This window comes from Kogia breviceps, chromosome 11, assembly GCF_026419965.1.
Source record: "Kogia breviceps isolate mKogBre1 chromosome 11, mKogBre1 haplotype 1, whole genome shotgun sequence".
In the NCBI taxonomy this organism is placed as follows: Eukaryota; Metazoa; Chordata; class Mammalia; order Artiodactyla; family Physeteridae; genus Kogia; species Kogia breviceps.
In genome coordinates this window covers 86,006,287-86,027,044 of record NC_081320.1, presented here as the reverse complement: position 1 = coordinate 86,027,044, position 20,758 = coordinate 86,006,287, and the positions used below count along the sequence as shown (strand labels likewise).

The 20,758-nt window shown below is 43.4% G+C and overlaps 1 long non-coding RNA gene across 3 annotated transcripts in view; it reads right to left on the bottom strand.

Annotated features, from left to right (window-relative positions):
• The window catches only part of LOC131765507 (uncharacterized), a 347,130-nt gene that overhangs the window by 203,794 nt on the left and 122,578 nt on the right, over positions 1-20,758 (bottom strand). For 2 of the 3 annotated variants that reach the window (XR_010835624.1, XR_010835626.1), the window contains one exon: positions 3,182-3,273. The exons of the other annotated variant lie outside the window; for it this stretch is intronic. This is a non-coding gene — a long non-coding RNA (uncharacterized lncRNA). The remainder of the gene's footprint in view (positions 1-3,181; positions 3,274-20,758) is intronic. 3 annotated transcript variants of the gene reach the window in all.

Genomic DNA, 20,758 nt, shown 5'->3' with positions numbered 1-20,758 from the left:
TGACGCCCTCTCAGTGCCGGGCCCAGTGCTCAGGACAAGGCACAAAGGGCTAAGGTGGCAACTTAGGCACTAACCCATCCTGTGGTTCTCTGGGCTCTCTCAGGGCAGGCTGCTAGCCAGACGTTGGCCTGACCTCTCCAGCACCCACCTCCATAAGGCCAGCAGTGGATGCTAAGTGACACGCTGCTGATGGAGAGGTGGGCAAGTCCTAGGGCTACCAATCAAGCTATGTATTCTCATGTTCAACAGATGCGTATTAAACACCAAGGTCCCAGTGAGCTTCTTAAAAGATCATCTCAACATGCAAACAACCCAAGTGCCCATCAACATATGATTGGTTTAAGAAGATGTGGTATATATACATATATATATATATATATACACACACAATGGAATATCAGTCATAAAAAAGAATGAAATATTGCCATTTGTAACAACATAGATGGACCTAGAGATATCATACTAAGTGAACGAAGTCAGAGAAAGACAAATATTATATGAAATCACTTATATGTGTAATCTTTAAAAATGATACAAATGAATATATATACAAAACAGAAACAGGCTCACATACATAGAAAACAAACTTATGCCTACCAAAAGAGAAAGAGAGGGTGGGAGGGATAAATTAGGAGTATGGGATTAACAGATTAAAAACTATCATACATAAAATAGATAAGCAGAAAGGACCTACTGTAGAGCACAGGGTAATATATTCAATATCTTATAATAACCTATAATGGCAAATAATCTGAAAAAATATATATATATAACTGAATCACTTTGCTGTACGCCAGAAACTAACACAGTATTGTAAATCAACTATGTTTCAATTAAAAAAAGATCATCTTCCCTCCAACTAATTGCGTTTTAACCAGTTTTGGAATCCTGAATCTGTGTTCTCTCTGCTCCTTTCTCCCTCCCTTGCTCTCTATCTATTCTCTGGGTTGCTGAGTGTTCCTTATATGAACAAAGTTCTGTGGAGGCACAGAGCACAGAGGAACTAAATCCTGTAGAGCTGTTGGCCAAGACTTCAGGACTGTGACATAAGAGTCGGAACTGAAAGGCTGGGTGAGAATTTGTCATGTAGAAATTGACAGGAATATCCCAGACAGAGGACCTAATAGTCGTAAAGCAACAGAGCTGAGAGAAGGGTTAGCAAGGTTGAATCCAACCTTAGAGAGTTCATAGGCTGCCCCAGGCCTGCTCAGAGACTGCACCTACACTGAAGGTCTCCTAGCTTCTGTAGATTTCTTTTGGCACATGGCACAGTTGGAATGTGTTTGGTCTCTCCTATAATTTCACTTGCACACCTCTGATTTCACATTTCTTTTTTTCTAGACAAGCACAAAAATAATCCCTGAATTTGACATGCCCAGAGCTTCCTAACATCCTCAGGTCTGTGAGCTATTCTTACAAACAGCATAAGTGATTTCAACATTCCCTACCAATGCAGCTGTAGCACTTTTAATGTTTACAATCCTGCGTCACCCTGGGCCTGAGATGCTCTTCCAATTAAACCCTGGTTACACTTCTCTTTCCAAGTGCGAAAGAATCCAATTAAAGTTAATGAAAGTAATCAGTCTGCAAGTCTCAGGATGTTCTGCCCCATTTGTGAATACAGGTAATAAGATCCACTGACCTCGTGGAGGGAGAGGAGGTGCCATCTTTGTCTGCAAATGAGCCAGACCTGAGAAAGCCAGGGAAACCCGGAATTTAGGAGGTCACCCTGTTTGGACTCCCCCACAGAGCCCAGGATCCCATTAAGCGTTAACTGTAGGAATCTGTCATTTAAGGAGCTTCAGACTCATTTGGATGCTATATATGGCTGGGGCTAGCAGTGCCTCCCATAAGCCTGAATTCCTGGGACACCCTACACTTATTTTCAAGAAGCCATTCATTGCATTACTCTTGATTTTCTATCTGGCTTCCAAGAAGCAGCTCCCAAAGAATAACACAGTTAGAGCAACAAAAACCCGTGAGATGAAATCAGCTCAAGTCCTCTATCTGAGCTTGCACGACCCTTCTCCGGCCCCTGGTGCTAACTCCCAGAGCACCAGATGGACCTGCTGGGTGTCAGCTCAGAGGGTCAGCCTAGGACCCTTCAGGAAGCATCAACGGACCCACGTCCTCATGCCAGAGATGCTGTGAGAACACCCCTCAGATACCAGAGACTTAGCAGGAGCGTTACTGGTCCCCATTATTCCAGAAGGGCCTGTCCTCTTGGGGCACTCCTCCTGCCCAGGTGCAGCTGAAAAACCACACACCCACCTCAGCTGCATTTTCTCCTCACTGTCCTGCATTTGTTTGGAAGGCTGACTCACTCGACAGTCATTTCTTGGCATAATCTTGAAGTTTTGACCTCAAAGTTATGGTCCCATGCTTTCTGTTTCCTCAGATCACTGTCCTTAGATGTGAGAATCTGACCCTGGCCCCATCTGATACCAATGAAGGAGACTGTCCCTGTTCTCGGGGAGCTCGGCTCTGGCTGGGGAAACAAAGCTGACGCTTGTGAGCAGTTGGAAAACTGAACAAGGCAGTAAATAATTAAGTGCTACTCAAGCACATAATTGATTAATTATAACTAATTGCTACTTAAATGAACTGCTCTAGCCCACATTGATCTTCCTTGGCTCTGACATAGAGTGGCCATGGTCTGAACCGCTTATTTGGGCATTTGCACGTTGTCCGGAACATTCTTCCCATCCTCTCATGGATGAGTCTCCTCTCTCATGACTGGTAGCGTCCTCAAGGGCAGGACCAGGTCTTTTCAGTTTCTTCCTCCTCTGTCTCCCACAGCAGAATCAGCCCATTCAAAGCATAAGGCTCTTTGCTTAATAAACACTTGGTGATTAACGTCAAAAATGTGGACCAGTGTGCATATAACCAATGTGCCCCAGCTTCATGCAACGATGAGTACAAACTAGGGTCACACAACCATAATCAACTTTGCTTCATTAACTGATTCCCCTAAGCATGTCCTTGGGAATGTCCCATCTTATGTTCCTCTACTCTGTCTTGTGAAGCCACCAGGATAGTGGTTCTGTCATTGACCACACTGTCCTGCTAGGATCCATCCCGCAGCCACCACTCTGATGGCTCACACAAGACCCTTCTTTCCCTTACGTGTTGTTTGATGGATGATGCAAAGGAAGGGCAAGCCAGGGAGTTGCCTACCTACCTCCTTCCGCCTGTGCTTCTTTAGGGTTCCAGGTCCCCTGCTAGGCTCTGAGCAGCTTGAGGAATCTCTACTCATCACTGGGTCCCCATTACCTGGAAGTGACACAGTGACAGTCAGCTAGGGCTGCCAGAACAAAATACCGCAGACTGGGGGGCTTAAACAACAGAAGTTTATTTTTTCACAGTTCTGGAGGCTGGAAGTCCAAGATCAAGGTGTTTGACTTGGTTTGATTTCATTCTGAGGCCTCTCTCCTTGGCTTGTAGGTGGCCATCTTCTTGCTGTGTCTTCACGTGCTTCTCCCTCTGTGTGTGTCTCTGTCCTAATCTCCTCTTCTTATAAGGACCCCGGTTAGGTTGGATTAAAGTCCACCATATGACCTCATTTTACCTTAATTACCTCTTTAAAGGCCCTATCTCCAAATACAGTCGGATTCTGAGCTACAGCAGTTTAAGAGGTCAACCTATGAGTTGTATGGAGGACATAATTCAGCCTGAAACAAACAACCACTAATAGCCTAAGTGCTTAATAAATGTTTTGGGCTTGGTGGAACAGAGAGATGACAGATGGACAGACGGATGGATAGAAAACAGAAAGGCTGCTGAAAAGATATTTGGCCCTGAGCGAACGGTGGGATTAACAGGTGAGGAGATTGTTTCCTAGTCCTGGGCACTTTCTACTCCACCGCATCCTTCCCTTTCTCACAGGAAGAGATGGGCTTTCCAAGATGGGAATTCCTCTGTTCCCTCCCCAGCCACAGGACAGTGACTCCACGTTTTCTCGATGTAAGTGCATGGAGTGAGGGCTGCTGTCCCCCCACACACACCTGGGCAGCCGTCTGGCTCTCTTCTGGGGGTACAGCAGAGGACACGGCTCAGGCTGTGGCTTCCTAAGCAATGCCAGGAATGCTAACTCAACACTGAAATGAAAACTTTTTGTAAATAACCAACATCTAAAAGGGAGACAGAATCCCAGAATTGGGGCCTTTTTCTTTTCATGGTCAGCGAAATCGTTACTGCTGTTGAACAGGAGCTGTGCTCCCAGAAGCGGGGGCAGTCCAATAATTACGGTGGGGTCAGGAGTGCTCAGGGTCAGGAAAACAAAGAGGAGGAAATTGCCTGCACAGATTGGCTCAAATATCCGGTTCAACGAAGAAGAAAACACAGTTTGCTCATTTGGAAAATGACTCTGATGACATGAAGGCCCTACACGTTGCTGGAATTCAGGGGGAAACAGGGCAACAGCATGGGGAATCCCGCCCCCGCCCCCAAGAAGAGACAGCGCCCTGCTTTTAGACCAGAGAACAATTCTGTGGGCCGAGCAAGTGGACGGCGGAAGAGACCCTCTATTGCATTTATGAGTTTAGGTCTTCAGGTCCACAAATCAGCAGGGCTCCAAGGAGCTCTGAGTCCTTGTCTTGGGGCAGTGACTTTGAAGGGGCCCTTGGCTCGAGCTCCAAGACAGGCAGCATTGCCCAGGTACCTCCAGGAAACAGACCCCCCACCCTTTTTTAAAATTTTTATTGGAGTGTAGTTAATTTACAATGTTGTATTAGTTTCAGGTGTATAGCAAAGTGAATCAGTTATACATATATATATATCCAGTCTTTTTTTTTTTTTAGATTCTTTCCCATATAGGCCATTACAGAGTATTGAGTAGAGTCCCCTGCACTGAAACAGGCTCTTTTGAAGGAGAGCTTTGGGGTGTCAGATGGGATCCTCATCACTAAGCTGGGACATGGGTGTGAGCTCCTGGCTGCATCTGCATCCATCAACCATTCTAGGATCCTCTTGCAAGTTCCTCTCTCTTCATTTCTTCCTCTGCACAGTGTGACATTTAAACCTGTGGTGACCCAGTACAGAGGAGCCAGAGAGAGGCTGTGAACGGTCATCATGCTAGGTGGCTTCTGGGTCAGGGTGTCACCCACATAATTTGCCCAGGACAGTCCAGGTTTACACCTCTGGTCCCAGCATAATCATTAACATCCAAAGTGTCCCAGTTTGAATACTAAATTAAACAGGTATCCCAATTCTCTGGAATTTTACAGGACCAGATCCCCACCCTTCCATGCCTTTCAGCCATGACTCTCCTGATGGGTCCAAGCTCCACCTGGAAAAGACACCCCGGATCGGAGGACTTTACACAGTGCAAGCAGGTCCTCCCTTTGGGAATTAGGAATAGAGAGCCAAGGAGAAGATCACTGCGGGTTTGGGACATCACTCAGCCCAAGGTTGCTGTGCAGCCACTCACCCATACTGAGCACATTCGCCATTGTCTCCATGGTCTGGGGGTCCGCCGGCCTCCCAGCACCCCCCTACCCTGCCCCTCAAGGTACAGCCTGCCAGCTTCCTGGAGATGAACCCCTTCCCCCTCTCTCCTCAGGCTCCCCAGAACCTTGGCAATTAAGCCTCATCCTCAAATGTAATCCAGACATGTCTCTCCCTTTAGATCCTGCCTGGGCTGAGGCTTAACAGATCTACCCTCAGATACAGAAGCAAAGAGTTATTTCCAAAGTATAATTGGGGTTCTTGTCACCACCAGGGGCTAGCAATGAGCAGGGAATAGGAGCCGGTTTTGTGAGGGAAGTGATCTAAGTTGGAACTTAAAGAATAGGGAGGCTTTAGATCAATGGAAGGGGCGGGAAGAAGGCCCAGGGACCTGACTGCACTGATGTAGGGAAAAGTGAGGAACTTGCCATCAGCAACCGGGCAGCAGAGGGCATATGGGGACAGGGATCTGAGGTCAGGTCCTGACCACGTCCCTGAAAAGCCCGGGCTACCTCACATCCGCTCTTCAGCTCCCACAGATCCTGCCATCTGTGCTGTTCCATTTAATGACACTGTCTGGCATTTGATTGACTCTTAAACATAATGCTGCTATTGTGGACCAAGTTTAGTGTCGTTAATTAAGTCACTGAAAATGGAAATAAAACGCAAAGACTGAACTGTTCACAATCATCCAGTGAAACAGAACAACTTTGTAATCTGTAAAACAAAAAACAAAAAACAAAAAAAAACAATGGGACACCCTCAGTCTCCTCCCAGGAGTTCCTGAGGACCAGGCTGGTCAATTAATGGATGGGTGGGCTCCGCAGAGCCCGGGGAGGCCCGTATCTGCTCCTGGCATCCTTCATTCATGTACGTGACCTCACGGTTTCTGCTGCTTTCCTTTGTGCAGGAACTGTGTGTTTCGGCCTTTAAGATTCCAATTTTTATTCTAATTCACATTTTGTTTGTGAAAGGGTGCTCAGCAGCATAAAGATGAAGTTAGCTAAAGACAGTGTTTCCTTTGCCCACCTGGAGAAAGCACTAAAATCTGCGTAATACCTACCACTTTAGAAATAGGAAGAAAACAGAAAGGATTCTTTTAATTCCAACAGTTATTTAAAAGATAAATACAAGTGGAATTATACCAACTAACCATATTACCAGCAGTCAGTTGCTGTAGAATAAACATTCTTATTTCCAGGATGTTCTACTATATTCAAAGACATGGAGAATGGCACCAGAAGAATTTATCACTGACTTTTGCTAAATTAGATATTCCCGAGGTTTGCCTATATGGATGACAACATTTTTAGCACTTCAAGGTCCTTGCAAGAAAACGTCTCTATAAAAATTCAGGACGGTATTGTTATCATCAACACCTTAAAATTGACTGTGATTGTTACAGCAGTTTTAAAATCAAAGAGACCTAAAAAGAAGGGGGAAATTATATGTGTACTCTGTATTTGAATTTTTATACATGAGATTTAAAACATAATATCGTGATGTTTATTTCAGATAAATTTGTTTTCACCAAAGACTTTTTTCTGAGCCGAAGTCGATGCAAAGTTTATCGAAGACCCCGCCAAAAAAAGAGTTTATTGAAGACCCATCAGCCAGGTAATATCCATCAATAACCTGCCATTAACCAGCATGTCATGTTTGACAGTTCAGCTCTCAACCTGTTTAGCTGTGCTTTCCATTTTGGCTGCTGTCTTAATTAATGACTAATCTATAAAACGGGGATAATAAAACATACCTCATACATGCCATACATAATTATAAGGAGTGAATCATGTTGCACATGGTACCTGGCACAGTAGATGCTTGGTAAGTGTTTGAATTTTATGTTTCTTTTTACTTTTTCCTGGCATTTTGTTAATGCTTATGATCTTTACTCTTGGGTTTATAAGGCTATTTAGAAATAAATAATAACAAAATCGAAAGATCTTTTTATGTGATAAAATCTCCTGTTGTGGCTCTATCCCAAAAGCCACTCACTCAAAGGAATCAGAAGCCTTGGGTATCAGTTTGAGGCTTTTTGGCTGGGGCTCCCACTGCTCAGAGACTTGAGACCAAACTTTCATGGTCACCATGGTCCAGCTCTATTCCAGAGGATAATCAGATTAAAAACCTAGAAATGGACTGAATTGCAAACATATTTAGACTATTTTACTAGAAATGTACTTGTACTCCTGCATCATTTTTGCTTCTTTCCCTACTTTGGATTCTCAATCTTCCGTTTTAGGAAAATTCTCAAAATTACGATGGATGCCCGCAGCCTCCCCCCAGTAGCAGATCTGGCTTCCTGGTCATCTGTTCCCTAATCTTTCTCTCCCCTTCCTCCTCCAGTGACCCATCATCTGTACTTTTCTCTCTACTAACTCTGTTTACTAAAACTATGCAACCTCTAGAATTCAGAAACAGTAAATTCCTTAGGTTAAGGGCTATGGCTGGCATTGAAATAGTCTATAGGTGCTGTCAATAGCTGGTTCTCAACTAATCATCTTTGTATGGAACTGATCTTTTTTGTTACTGCAATGCTGTCAGCAGACAGTAACAATGCTGAGATTTGGGGTCTAGACATTATGTTGGTGCCAGCAGTCAGGCTTACTTTCTGAAAGATAAGCCTTATCCAGACCATCTCAGCTCCAGCCACAGCTGGCCCTTCCACAGTGCCATATGCAGACATGAGCCTCAGACAGGGGATATGGAGCTTCAGCCAATGATCCAACCCTCCAATAGTCAAGGACAGCTGTTAACAGGGGCACAAAGAAATTTGTAAACCTTCTCTAAAGCTTAAGTAAGACTTTAAACCTTGTTCATGTTTGAACTGTTTTTCCTCCCAAATTTTATTGTATTTATACTTACCATAAATATTTGTGTATACATATATACATGCCAACTGATATTACCTAACACTTTATAGACACATGGAATCAGCTTGTATATAATTTTATTCTACATAACATTAAATATAAGGCCCAGATATGGCCTTAGAATGACATGCAATGAAACATACCACTCTGCAGCCATATCCATCAAAGCCCCATTCAGCAGGACACAAGGGAATTTGACTCATCAGTTAATGTTCTGATCTGTGGGTAATTCCTAATCACAATTTAAGTTTAACCAACCCCATAACTTCTGCAGCTTTCTTGGGCTGAGGACCCGCAATGCATAAAAATAAAGTAACTCATCCTGGGTTTTCTCCTCTAGGGCATCTTTTTTGTGAGGAGACATTATAAGCTCAGACCCATGAAAAGTACTAGAATTAGATTTCTGTGATCATTTTATGGGTTGAGGTAACAGATGCATCCTGAGAAGCCAAACTTTCTGCTGGCAGAAACTTGAGTGCTGTGTTCATCACATCGGGCTCTCGTCTTCAACCTCTTCCATCTCTCATGCTATAATTTCTCTCCGCCTTCCCACCAGGCATGAATATGAAATTCTCTGTATGCTGGGGGCACAGGCCCCAGAGTGTACCTTCCTGTTACAAACCAGACCTCCCAATAAAGAAGACACCACAAATCTCAGACACCTCACCACACAATACTTGCCTTTGATTTTCAACTCTAAGTTGCGGTTATTATACAAAGGCAACATGTGACTTCCTGTGTCTCACTGTGATGAGATGTCAGACCAGGGGAACTAAATACCTCAATGAAGTTTTTGTGAGCACAAACATGACGCCTAGGAGCACCTTCGGAGGTCACCCAGACTACCCCTCATTTGACATAGGGGGACGAAGGCAGAGACCTTTATGCTTCCGTCCTTCTCTCCGGACACCTCCCCAGGAGGTCTCCCACACCCGCCCCTCCGCCAGTCACCCACATAATCGCCAACGCACTCAAAGCCCTAATAAGCCAAGGTGATCTTTCAACACGGAGTCTGTTCTCTGCTTTGCCCGACTCACTTCCCACCTCCCTTGATGAGCAGACACATATTAGAATTCTACAGTGTTAACTCTTGTATAAATTTAACGCTTCTGTTAGATCCTTCAAAATAGGTTCTGGTAAAATAACCACGAGTAACCCTCTATACTGGGCATCACTCCGCATATTACAAAACACTTTCGCTGACCTTATCTCACTGGATTGAGTAAATAAACAAAAGGTTTCTCTGTTTAGGGAGAGAGGAATGGAAAAGTCAGAGAGTGTTGAATAACAGAAGGGCCCATCAGAAAAAGAGATTCAAAAACATGGATGGGGCTCAGTGAAACATATTTTTCCTTTTTGGAGCTGGGAGCTGAAAGCCAACTTCCCCATCATGATCTCTCATTTGAGGAGCTCAAGCCTGAGAATCTGTCTGAAATAGAAATCAACTGATCTCTGGGTGAGGCACTGACATCAGACCCATCAGAATACCCAGCGCTGGAGTCCGCAAACCAAGTTCCCGAGAACCCTGAAACACTCCCAGAGGGGTCTGAGCAAGGCAGAGTGTGCTTTTAGGCAAAAAATGCAGATTCTGATCACAGAGGCTGGAATCCAAGGAGAGGCCAGGAGCCGGTTCCAGAAGCCAGTTCCAGCCTCTTCTGACCCAGATGGACTGATTGCTCCCTCAGGGCTGGTTGGAACTCACGCATATAAAGTCAAGGCATTTTTTTTTGTCATTGATGATGAAAACATATTTATAATGTCAGGAGAATTTATGACACATAAAATTCCACTATCAAATCATATCAAGTTTACATTTCTCCATAATCCCTGGTCCTTCTTATCCACCTACACACACATTTTTTTTACAGCCATAAGAGGAGGTTACATAAAACTGTGTATCCTTTTTTTATGGTATTATTATCTGTTTTGTATTTTTTCCAAGTTTCTACAGTTTCCATGTCATAATGGTCTTGATTTGTATAATCATAATTTAAGAGAAGGGAACGTTCGGATTATCCCTAAATTTGTAAATAAAGAGAATTTCTGGGTATAAAACTAAGTCAGTTTGCCAGAGAAGAGCTAAGCCAGCCACAGAAGGAAGTCAGGATCCAATTGTTAGGTGGAGGCTGAGATGCTACAGGTCACTGACATGACTGGGTGTAGCCTCAGGGAGCCAGGGCTATGAAATGACTGCTCAAAGATCAGGATGTGTGTCCAGCAGTGCCTGGGAGGGAGGCCCAGCACCTGGGGCTTGGACATCTAGCCACCAGGGATGTATCCTCCTCTGTGAGCTGAAAATGGTTCATCAGACTCCACCAGGGCCCAGATTAAGCCTCCCCGTTGGCTCTAATTCCTTGGTCACACAGCAGTTTGGGGTGATATCCTTCCAGAAATGCTGAGTGACGATGGAAATGCCCTGAGTGACGAGCTGAAGCATTCTAGTCACCATCTAGGTGTTTCCACTGTAAATGCATGATCTGGTCTCCACTTACACAACAGGCTCACATAGTTAGCGTCTTCATCTCTGAGGACCCGGCCACCTGGCTCAGGTTTCTGGACACACATTACTGAAAAGCAGTGACCACATCAGGCTGCATGATACCAATAAGGCCCTAGCCAAGGGCAAGCTGGCACCCTTCCAGGGTTTGGCCTTCTCTCTCTACCAGTTGGACCACACCATGGAGTAACTTAACCAGAATATGATTTCTGTTCCCTGGGGCTGGTTATCTTGCTTGTTCATAGCTTTATGCTCGTCTAGAGAAGATAGACATAAACACCCTTGTGCCTTTGGCTTTTGTCTTTAAGGGATTGTGAGGATGGCTGAAGATTATATTCCCCATCTTGGGGGCTTTTTGCCTACAGGGCTGAAAAATTCCAGAATGGTGATTTAGAGTGCCACAGGAATCCAAGGGTGAGAGCAGAGAGGTTTCATTTTTGATTCAGGGACTCAAATTTTGAGTTCCATGGGCCGTGCCTATGGTATCATGTCATGCAGAATGTCATCCGGCTGAACCCTTGTGTCCTGTCCTCCTGTCCTCAGACATGCCTGGCCCTAGCTCATAAGAAAGCTTGAACTGCTACAGACACAAACTATGGCAATGTCCCTTCATCTTCAAATCTCTATTCCCTATTAAATTTAAACGTGAATTATGTATTTGCCTTCCCTCCAGATAACATTGTCTTCTGCAATATGAGATTAGATGGAGGTAACAGGAATGATTGCTGAGTTGTTTGAATTTTAACCAATAGGCTGAAAAAAGAAATCGTAACTCAACTAACTCTTCATTAAAAGTACTATATTTCAAGCAAGATAGAACATACCAGAATAAAGGTTCTTGGACACGTTTTGTTTGTTGGATTTTTTTAAAATTTATTTATTTATTTTTGGCTGTGTTGGGTCTCCGTTGCTGCGCGCGGGTTTTTCTCTAGTTGCGGCGAGCGGGGGTTACTCTTCGTTGTGGTGCGCGGGCTTCTCACTGCGGTGGCTTCTCTTGTTGCGGAGCACGGTCTCTAGGCACGTGGGCTTTAGTAGTTGTGGCGCACGGGCTTAGTTGCTCCGCGGCATGTGGGATCTTCACGGAGCAGGGCTCGAACCCATGTCCCCTGCATTGGCAGGCGGATTCTTAATCACTGCGTCACCAGGGAAGTCCTTGGGCACGTTTTTTATGGTGCGTGTAAGAATTCAAATTTCCCCACGTATATGTCACCTTTTAATAATATTAAAACGAATATGACTGATTGTCCCAAGGAAAGAACCATTCTTTTATATATCAGAGGCCAGCAGCCCATGACCAGCCTGTCAAAGGTGACTTGCACGGGGATTCGGAGAGAAGCCAGAGAATACAGAATGCATCAATTGTCCTGACTTGACTCTCAGCATTACTAAGACTTTGGCTTGCTTATTGCTCTGGCTCGTTCTTCTCCTGGCTAACTCACAGAAGAAGCTGGAATCACTGAGAAGCTACTCTCTGTCCCAGACTGCTGGCCCAAGGGAGGTTTGGGGCTGCAAGTGCCTCCAGTGTAACATGACCCAAATGGAACACATCATCTCCACAATCCCCTCCACACACACACATATAACAGAGCACACACACACTTATGCTAAACACACACAACTCCTCTTCCTATATTCTCTGAGTCAATGAATGGCCTCACTAACCTCCCAGCTGCTTAAGCCAAAACCTGGATAATTCTCAAATCTCCCCTCCTCTGTTCCCCAATAGCCATGAACTCTAAGCACTATCTATACTAATCCCTGAATACCTTATTCTCTACCCCATGATTAGAGTTCTCGTATCTCTCATCTGAACTATAGTATCAGGAGATGCTATAATTAAAGAGATTCCACAACACCTTAAAAATTCAAGCCATCGATCAATCACCAGGTACACTGTGAGGGGCATCACAGAGACAGCCCTGACCTGGGGACCTTTGCAGCCTTAGACATGTGCTGCCTGGCCATGAAGCAGTGTCATGATAAAGTGACAACCAAATACAACAACCACCAGATGAGCTCCCTGGAAGGGAAAAGACTGATGGGGTAGGAGTTATCAGGAAGGCTTCCTGAAGGAAGTAGGAACTTGAGGTAGGCCACCAAGAGCAGAACTTGAATCTGTGAAGTTGAGGGAACAGTGGAACAAAGTCTTGAGAGCCAGGTGGGCTACGCAGAAAGAGAGGAGAGGAGACTCCATGTCGGGAGTGGTAAGAAACAAAAAGAAAGCAGGATGAGTCAAAATAAGGAGGTAGGTGCTTCTGAGCATGGGTTGGCAGTTACAGAGACCAGGGAGGATGAAGGCGGGAGGCCGAAGTTCCAGGAGAAAGAGGTGAATGAGTGTGGGCTCTCCTCCTTGCTGAGCTCCAAAAGGCAAAGTGGGTGAGTAGCCAGTAAAACTAGGCTGGGAACCAAAACTATTGCCTCTTTCTAGAGCCACCTCTTTGGCTGAGGCCCCAGTGTCTTATTCTGTCTGCTGTCAGCCTGCCCGATCTACCAGGGTCACCACTGGGGACATGCAGCTCTTTTCCCAACAAGTGGCCAATTTCCCCCAGGATCCAGAAAAGTATCCACTTAGACTTCTAAAATCTATAAATTCCAGGGTCAATGGCATCACACTGGACATGTGTAGGGTTAACAGTGGGGAGTTCAGGAAGGAACTTCCAGTGGAAAAGCTCTTTATTCATTGAGGAGAGAAATGCGTGCCTCAAGCTACCCAGGGAAGCACAGACCTGAGCTGCACATCCCTTTGGGCTTTGAAACCAAATAAATAGGCCCAGGACATTCAAGTTAGCAGAGGGAAATTAAGAATTCACTCCCTGGGGCCTGGAGGGAGCAAACCAGTAATGGAGGCCAGGCTTATTTTTCAAAAGCAGATTCTTCTAACCCACTGTGGAGATAAGCCACGGAAGGACTGATGGCCTCCAGGGTCATGTGTGCACCTCCAACCTGGAAAACAAGCAGTCAGAGGCAGCCAGGACAAGAGGCTGAAATCAGACAAGAGAAGGGTGGAACAGGAGAGCTCAGGCTGGGAATCCAGGCTTCATGACTATTCTAACAGCCTTTGTAAGAGTAGAAAGAACCATGGCTGGCATATCTAGGGATATTTGTCTTTTCATTCCTGCTCTGCTACTTGCTAGTTGTGGTATTCAAGGAAGTCGCTTACCCAGGGAGGCACAGGTTATCAGACCTCCTGTCCCCACCACTACCACCACAGAGGGTTTGCTAAAGGGATGACTGAACCAACAACCAAGCAAGCAGTTTGTCACTGTGTGGTCCTATGCGCAAATGAAGGTATGTTATCATCACAACATGCTCCCCATGGCCCCGGGCCACAGAAGAGGGAATAGGATCACACAGAGTCTGGCACTGCCCTCAAGAAGTTCATAATCAGACTTGTAAGAGAGGCATACCACCCAAGGACAATCGTTAGACTGGTTAAAAGCTCCTATCCAGACTGCTATGTGCTGCAGAAAAATGGTGGTAGATATAAGCAGAAAAGATATCCCAGGAAAGTTTGAACATGAGCTGGACCACAAAGGATAGAGTCAGATCTGGAAAGATGGAAAAGGGGAGACTGGAAAAGAAAAAGAAAGCTGCAAACATCAGAAATGTAGGCCAAAGGTCCAGTTTTAGAACTCATTCATGGCTGATGTACATGCAAGCACCGGGGGCTGCAATCCTTTTTATTTATTTATTTTTCTTTATGAGCAAAGCCAAGAAATCTGAGAACTTTAAGGAAGGGAAAAAAAAAGAAGAAAATTAAGATTACCCACAATTTCATAATACTTGGGATAACCAGTGTTATTTTATTACGTGTCCTTAAAGTCTTTTTCAAATTTTCTTCTGCAAGATCATTTTTAAATGCTTGCATAAATTTTATTACATAAATGTAAAATGGTTAACTCATTCCCCTGTTGATGAGGCTTTAAGACATTTCCAAATAATATAAATGAGATTTCAAAGTTTGTGATTGGGAATGTGGAATTCCCGAGTAAGGGTGTCTGGGTTCGAATAAATTCTGTCTCCATCATTTATTATCTGAGTCACCTTGGGTGAATTTAGCTCTCTAACTCAGTTTCCTATTCTTGTAAATTGGGATAAAAAACAGAACCTAACACTCAGAGTTTTTTTAAAAATTGTGGTAATATTCACATAATGGAATGCTACTCAGCTATAAAAAGGAAGGAATTATAGGTACATGATGGATCTCAAAATAATCATGCTGAATGAAAGAAGCCAGAACAAAAAAGAGGGTACATAGGGTATGGTTCCACTTGTATAAAATTCTAGGAAATGCAATCTATACTGACTGAGAGCAGCTCAGTGGATGCCTGGGATAGGGTAGAACATGGAGGAGCAGAAGGAAAGAATTACAAAGGCCAGGAGGAAACTGTGGAGGGTGATGGGTACATTCATTATTTTGACGGCTGTGGTAGTTTCATGCGTATATACATATGTCACATGTTATCAAATCACACTCTTTAAATAGAGTACTCCCTGCCTAAGCCTATGCACACTGTGCTGTGTTCAGTTTTCTGTGTTAATTATGCCTCAATAAAGTTGTAAACAAAACTTTTTTTTAAAATTTGTGCTAAAATAAGCCACCACCAGGAATGTATGGGCATGCCTTTTGTCTTCTCCCTTCTGAACACTGGGTATTCCTTTATTTTAAACATTTTTGCCAAACTGATCAACAAAAATAAAGATATCTCATTATCATTTTAAATTGTGTCTGTGCACTAACATAATGTGAATATCTCTCAATGTCGATAAATGTGCGGCTACATCATAGTTTTTTGTTTGTTTGTTTGTTTGTTTTGCGGTACACGGGCCTCTCACTGTTGTGGCCTCTCCCGTTGCGGAGCACAGGCTCCGGACGCGCAGGCTCAGCGGCCATGGCTCACGGGCGCAGCCGCTCCGCGGCATGTGGGATCTTCCCGGACCGGGGCACGAACCCGTGTTCCCTGCATCGGCAGGCGGACTCTCAACCACTGCGCCACCAGGGAAGCCCTACGTCATAGCTTTAATGGTTAGGGCAGCAATTCTTAATGCTGCTCCTTAAATCATATTTCAGTTTCATAAAATGGAATGAGGCTCTCTCTCATTTCAAAGGGAGTTGAGAGTAACTTCACATATCACTTTTTTATTTGTTACAGCCTCATAGAAACTGCAGTAGGTTCTTTGATGAATGACAACCAAGAATCCTCCTCACCCTGAAAAGAAACTTTATGAAACTGACTCTTGCTAACTTTTTTACAGTTCCCTTAGAACAGTGCTGATAATGAAATTTTCAGCTAGCCGCACTTCACTTGACAAATTATGAAGAGATCAATTTGTTCCCATTAGTCTCTTCATTAATACCCAAGACAAGGTCCACTCTAGTAAATAGTGAACAATCTTTGGCTCAGGTAGAGATGTCTCTTTGTCAAAGTCTTAAGAGAAGCTCTTCCTTAAAGTTCAAAAGGAAATACTTTGGTTAAAATCAAAAAGCTGCTCCTCTTAAATGTCAGGCAAAAAAATTGGTAACGTCCTAAGAGAAATACAATTATTATTCAAGGCAACACATTGCTATGACATTGGGGTTAAGAATTTAAAAGTGAAACAGCTTAAGAATGAAAAGTTATGGTGTACCAGCAATAGCAATCTATCTGCTTTGCAAGTTACCTTTGAGTGACACTTAATATCCAGGCTCTGTCATCCAATGGGCTGAAAGAATTATTCAAACTGGGGTCAGTAGAACCTTACTTAAAAATCATCATTCCATTCAATTTTGTAGTGTGTTTCAAACAAGTCAACCATATAAATGAGGAAATATTCAGTGTGAAAGTCAGACTCGCTGAGATTTTTGTTTTAAAAACACTGGTCAGAAACAAAGCACTATTTTTGAAGGGAGAAAACCAGGAATTGGGTTGCAATAACCAGTCCGTGGCAGCCTAGGCATTTCAAAAGGGCTTTTCCCCCCCTGATGATTAGAAAGGCATTGAACATTCAGTAAACACTGGGGACTTCCCTGGGCCCTACGTAATTCTGGGTGCCAGTAAGAATATCATCAGCTAAGTGGATAGAGAGATAGGCATGAAACAGCTAACTTTCTGATGAGGCCAATGGCGTTGGGTGTAATCAGAAAGAAAAAAGTTTGCTATGAGCATAAGAAACCAGTGACTAAGGCTGGCAGGACAGAAGGCTCTCTAAAATAGACAGTACTTCTGCCTGAGGAGAGAAGAAAATACGACTTTCAAAGCCCACCCATCTTACTACCTTTAGGTGCATAAAACCAATGCTGGAAATAACTATTGCAAGAGATTTTCTTTTTTAACATCTCTATTGGAGTGTAATTGCTTTACAATGGTGTGTTAGTTTCTGCTTTATAACAAAGAGAATCAGCTATACATATACATATATCCCGATATCTCCTCCCTCTTGTGTCTCCCTCCCACCCTCCCTATCCCACCCCTCTAGGTGGTCACAAAGCACCAAGCTCATCTCCCTGTGCTATGCAGCTGCTTCCCACTAGCTATCTATTTTACATTTGGTAGTGTATATATGTCCATGCCACTCTCTCACTTTGTCACAGCTTACCCGTCCCCCTCCCCATGTCCTCAAGTCCATTCTCCATGTCTGCGTCTTTATTCCTGTCCTGCCCCTAGGTTCATGAGAACCTTTTTTTTTTTTTAGATTCCATATATATGTGTTAGCATACAGTATTTGTTTTTCTTTTTCTGACTTACTTCACTCTACGACAGTCTCTAGGTCCATCCACCTCACTACAAATAACTCAATTTTGTTGCTTTTTATGGCTGAGTAATATTCCATTGTATATATGTGCCACATCTTCTTTATCCATTCATCTGTCCCAGGACACTTAGGTTGCTTCCATGTCCTGCCTACTGTAAATAAAGCTGCAATGAACACTGTGGTACACAACTCTTTTTGAAACTCTTCCAAAATATAGAAGAGGGAGAAACACTCCCAAACTCATTCTTTGAGGCTACCATCACCCTGATACCAAAACCAGACAAAGATGTCACAAAGAAAGAAAACTACAGGCCAATATCACTGATGAACATAGATGCAAAAATCTTCAACAAAATACTAGCAAACAGAACCCAACAGCACATTAAAAGGATCATACACCATGATCAAGTGGTGGGGTTTATCGCAGGAATGCAAGGATTATTCAATATACTCAAATCAATCAACGTGATACACCATATTAACAAATTGAAGGAGAAAAACCATATGATCATCTCAATAGGTACAGAAAAAGCTTTCGACAAAATTCAACACCCATTTATCATAAAAAACCCTCCAGAAAGTGGGCATAGGGGGAACTTACTTCAACATAACAAAGGCCATACATGACAAACCCACAGCCAACATCGTTCTCAATGTTGAAAAACTGTAACCATTTCCTCTAAGATCAGGAACAAGACAAGGTTGTCCACTCTCACCACTATTCTTCAACATAGTTTTGGAATCTTTAGCCACTGCAAGAGTTATTTTAAAATCTCAATGATCCTTAAAATAAATCGAAGGGGGAAAAGTGCATTTCAAGTAGCTAGGCTCACGAGCACTTCTTCCATAAAGGAGATAAAAGCAATTACACCCTAACAGAAAAGCTCTCTATGGATGTCTCCCCCACAATGCAACACTTTATCAAGTTTCATACAAATATTAGAGTTTCCAATAAACTAGAAACTTACAGCCCATTTGAGAGTGAGAGAACTCTTCTGCAGAGCATCAACCGCCTGAGAGGAGAAACCCGGATGAGTGAGGAACCAGGTGACCTTCAGAGTAGGCAGGTAGGGAAGTGATTGGGCAGGTAGGGAACAGAGCAGCACTCCTGGAGGTCCCCCCCCACTGGATGACAAGGACAGGTGCTTCCCAGGAATCAGGGCCATAGGGGTTGAGACTGGAGATGTGAGACCAAGAGGCTGCATGGAATTGGCAAGATGAGTTAAGTTTGACCACCCAACACATGGGTGCAGTCAGTGGGAAAACCCCTCAAGTCCCCACAGCTTGGTCTGAGGTCTGCAAACACAGGGACGTTTGGGACCTAAAAAATTAGAAGTGCAACTTAGGAGAAGGGGGCTTGGTGGTCAATCCCAGATTCATTTCTGAGATCTGAGCTGGCATGAAAGAGAACAGAACTTATAGGAAAGGGGAGCTGAAATGAAGGGCTGAGGGAGAAAGGAAAACCTAGCCAAGCCCACAGGGAGGCCACTGCTGCTGAAAAGCTGGTCTTAGAGCTTGGGCTGGTTCCCAGGGGCAGGGGGCAGAGGTCCCGCTGCAGATATGGTGATGCCTGGGCAGGATCCAATCATTCTGGATGGTCTGCAAGGCCTCCTATCAGAGGCCCTAGGGCTCACAATATGGGAGACAGGCAGAGAGCTGGAGCCTGGGTACTTAGGATAAATGCATTAAAATAACTGTAAGATAATAGATATCTTACAATGATGACCCTAAACAAAGGGTAACTGGTATCCCTGAAGTAGAGATATAACAAGTGGTATAAAATAAATGAAAGGTATAATAGGAAAAAAAACTTTCCCTTAAATGAAGGAAGAACTAAATCTCCATAATTAAAAGCACATTCCAAGTAGACCATGTTGTAGGAAATTTGAGACAGAATGAACGTTACCAAGATCAACCCTGGTAAATTACTGAACATTAAAAAAAAAAAAAATTTGAGAGAATTCCTTAGGCATCTGAAAAGAGGAAACAAAAAACATTTACTTAAAAGGCTGATAACTAAGGCTAGCCTCATGTTTCTTTATAGCAACATTAAAGTACAGGGAAAGAAGGGAACAGCATATGTGAGTTTCTGAAGGAAAAAGTGTGATCCAAAAATTGCAGGTCCCACAAAATGTTGTTCAGGTGTAAAGGTGTCAGGAATACAGATGCAGACATAGAGCAGGGACTTGAGAACACAGGGAGGGGGAAGGGTAAGCTGGGACAAAGTGAGAGAGTGGCATGGACCTATATACACTACCAAATGTAAAATAGATAGCTAGTGGGAAGCAGTCGCATAGCACAGGGAGATCAGCTCAGGGCTTTGTGTCCACCTAGAGGGGTGGGATAGGGAGGGTGGGAGAGAGACACAAGAGGGAGGAGATATGGGGATGTATGTATACGTATAGCTGATTCACTTTGTTATACAGCAGAAACTAACACACCATTGTAAAGCAATTATACTCCAATAAAGATGTTTAAAAAAATGTGTAAAGGTGTCAGACAGGCATTCACAGATTCACAAGAACTCAGGAAATATAGCACCCACTAATCCCCTAGGAGAAAAAATTTGAGGACAAAATCTAGCCATACAAGAATGAATGAGAAGTTGTGGTTAAAAAAAAAAAAAAAGACCTATAAAGAGCACTGAACACACATTTAAATGGAAGCTAAACAATTTTATATATACATATACTTATACATACACATGTTTACGTATGTAACAAATTGGAGAAGTGCTATAAAGGAACTAAATAATATGATGTATGTGGTTAATGGTGGTTATCTCTGTAAGTAAAGGCAGTCAGAGGAGACAGGGAGAAGCAATTTTATTTAATTTTTTCTCCCCATACTCTGCTTTTAATTGAGGTATAATTTACATGTAATAAAATGCATAAATTTTAAGTATACAGTTTGACAAATTTTGACAAATGTGTAAACCTACATAATCACTACTCAAATCAAAAAAATATTTAACATCTCCTCTACCCCCAGAAAGTTTCCTCATGCCTCTTACAGTCAACTCTCCAGACCCCAGAGGCAACCATCATCTGATTTCCTTCATCTGTTCTAGAACATTATGTAAGTGGAGTCATATGTGTTTGGTTTCTTTCACTCACATGTTTTTAAGATTCATCCATGGTGTTGCATATATGAGTTGGTTTATGTTTTATTGTTGAGTAATATTCCATGGCTATACCATGGTGTGCTT